General features: G+C 39.6%; 1 protein-coding gene across 1 annotated transcript in view; it reads right to left on the bottom strand.

Annotated features, from left to right (window-relative positions):
* Positions 1 to 2,633: 2,633 nt before the first annotated feature.
* Positions 2,634 to 2,979, bottom strand: part of LOC308363043 (signal transducer and activator of transcription 5B-like) — a 19,064-nt gene continuing 18,718 nt past the window's right edge. The window contains exon 19 of the mRNA XM_080835807.1: positions 2,634 to 2,979. This exon is cut by the window's right edge and continues 1,904 nt beyond it. The gene's annotated coding sequence lies outside the window, so the exon portion shown is untranslated.

The following is a 2,979-nucleotide window of genomic DNA, read 5'->3' as shown; positions in this document are numbered from 1 at the left end:
ATATCAAACCTGTCTGTTTGGCAGACCAGGTGAGCCTATTCCCCAATGGCACTGAGAGTTGGGTGACCGGATGGGGCTACGTCAAGGAAGGAGCTGAGGTGTCTGCCATTGTAATAATTTGATGTAAGTGTAATTCATTACCTTATCTGGATCTAAGGTCCAATCACAGATTTCACTTGTGCCAACAAAGCATGATATAATTTAACAGTTAAAAGTTTCCGGAAGGGGCAGTTGGAAGAATACTTCACATATTTTGTGTAAATATTTATGGTAACACTGATAGAATTGCGAGGTCAGTCAGTTATCTTTCCTATTCATTAAGTTGCAGCAGGGTTGATGTTTTTACTTAATTCATGCTTATAAACAGGTTTAACTTGTCATGAGCCTCGTGGTGACTGCTTGGTTCTCCTGTAGTATGGCATCATCCCACTGTTTCAGACAGTGCAGTGGGGTGTGAAAACCTGAATGAGTGACATCTGATATTTATACATAATATTTAATATAGAATATTTAAATATGGATACATAAAGATCGAACAAATCTATATATATATAAAGCTACTGGTGAAGCCTCGATTTACATCTCCTTCTACCAGAACCTTTACCCTTACAAAGCCCTCCAGGAAGTGAAGGTTCCTGTGGTGGGAAATTACATTAGTAGCCTCCTGGAACCTGTAGCAGTAACATGATGTGTTCTGGCCAACTGGACGGAGGGAAGGACACATGCCTGGTAAAATTAAGAACTTAACTTTGGCAAGGGGTGTGATATGGGATCAAGACACATTGTCTCCAACAATATATATGGAGCCAATACAATTATTTATTTTGTTTATCCAATCAGAAAGACTCAGGAGGTCCAATGGTGAACAAACAGGACTCTTTGTGGATCCAGTCTGGGGTGGTTAGTTTTGGGCTCGGCTGTGGCTGACCTGGAGTCACCAGGGTATCCCGTTATCAGGACTGGATAAAATCCCACACCAGCAGTGACCCACCTGGCTTTGTGCGGTTCGTCCCCCCCTCCCGTGTCGCACCTGCACTAACAGCCGGCACTCCAGCTACATCTCCAGCCGCTGCTGCCAACAGTTCGTCCTCCATGTTCTTTGTCCTTTTGCCCACACTTCTCACTTTACCACTTGCTCATGTTTGTAGTATCAATAGTATCAGTATAATGGAGGCTCTCGCTCCGCTGCTGTAAGAGAGAGTTTGGTGCTTAGGTTAAGAGGTGAAGTGCATTAAAAGAAGAGAGAGAGAAATAGAGTGTGCAAGTGATAATCGTCATTTTGTATGCTGCGGATTACCATTTTTTGCAAGTTCTGATTTGTGATACAAATATCATGACAGAATGAAGGGGGCTTTGGAAAATCCACAACATAACCCCCATGGTAGTTAAATAACTGCTTAAGTGCCCTTTTTCAATTATCTTTAATAAAATGCATGTGTATGCCATCTCCTTATAAACTTTAGACCAGGGGTCTTCAACAGGGGGTACTGCAGGGGGGTCGCGAAATCCTTGGTTGATAAGATAATTTTTTTTAAATATTTCAAAAAAAAAAAAAAAAAATTCAACCAATTTGTTTCCCCACAAATTTAAATGTCTTCCAAATCAGAATTGTATTTATTCCCTTTAAATTTACATTAACATATATCCAACATATTGTAGTGAACGTATAAATTGATCGAGAAGACGTTATCTTTCAGTCCAATCGACACATTCAGCTACCCACAGGAGCTCTCTCAAGCTGGGCACCGGTTCACTCACAGCACCTTTCATGCACAGGCACTAGCCAATCAGATCGCGTTTCTGCTCAAATCTCAAGAACGCGAAGGTCAAAAATGAAAGATGGCAGACCAAACTCCATAGCTGGTCTTGTTTGTACCTATACATTGTTAGTTTGACATTTTTTTGCTTAGATTTAAAAAAAAATAAAGATAAAGAGAAATAGACACTGTACAAGGTCAAAAAAACGTTAATTGTAACTGAAAAATAAGTGAGGATTTGCGAGGTGTGTGAGCCTCCTAGCTAATGTTAGCATGCTGCTACCTACAATCTTAACAACTTGCTAGCGGTGTGATTGGTTTGTTGACCTGTCAATCTCACTATAACATCTATGTTGTCAACACAACTCTAATGTGGGAGGGCGTGTGCCATCGACACAATAACAGGGTAGCTATGTTTATTTGGCCCTAGGCCCAGTATATCATAAACAAAATGTTATGCAATTTATATAGTAGGGGGTCCCTGCTCATCTCGCCATCAGTTTGGGGGTCCATGGCCTGAAAAACGTTGAAGACCCCTGCTTTAGACCCATTCCTCTACTGACAGTGAAAAACTTAGCTAACCATAGTTAGCTTTACCGATCAGGGATCTTAAGTGTTCTCACAACCACCAGAGTTACTTAAGCACAGAGTAGTCTACCTAAGGATTTGATGGCCTAAATCTGTTTCATAGAATAAATCAGATGTTTTAGGTGCTAGAGCTTTGGGGTATGAGTTGAGAGTTGTCTGTAGCCATTCATACCACTCAAGTGACAGGATCTAGGCCGTCTTTTGCTTTAGTGGTTAAGTGGTTGCAACAGCTTTATTTTTTACAAAACAGGACAACAGTTAATAGCAAAAGATAAAGAAGATTCAGGGTAACTTCAGAACTCTGTGCTGAATGTCTGATAAAATATCTATAAAACTTTATTAGTTTTCTCCGCCACCTTACAATACAACACCAAATTAGCAACTAATTACACAATTTCATATGATGGGAGTAAACCAATCAACAAAATGATAACACAATCTCTGGTATATTTCACGATGCTCTGACAAAAACAACATAAAAACTGTTACAAAGGATACAAACAATGACATACAAAACAATGGAGAAAAATAACATTTTCCCAAAAGAATAAAACAGCCACCTGATCTGATTGACTTTTTCAACCATAAAAATACGCATCACTATTGTAAAAGGCATTGTGTTAGTAAAATATGA

This window comes from Sprattus sprattus (assembly GCF_963457725.1).
Source record: "Sprattus sprattus genome assembly, chromosome: 3".
Lineage (NCBI taxonomy): Eukaryota > Metazoa > Chordata > Actinopteri > Clupeiformes > Clupeidae > Sprattus > Sprattus sprattus.
Note: the sequence above shows the minus strand (reverse complement) of the source record. Positions and strands in the feature narration are given on the sequence as shown.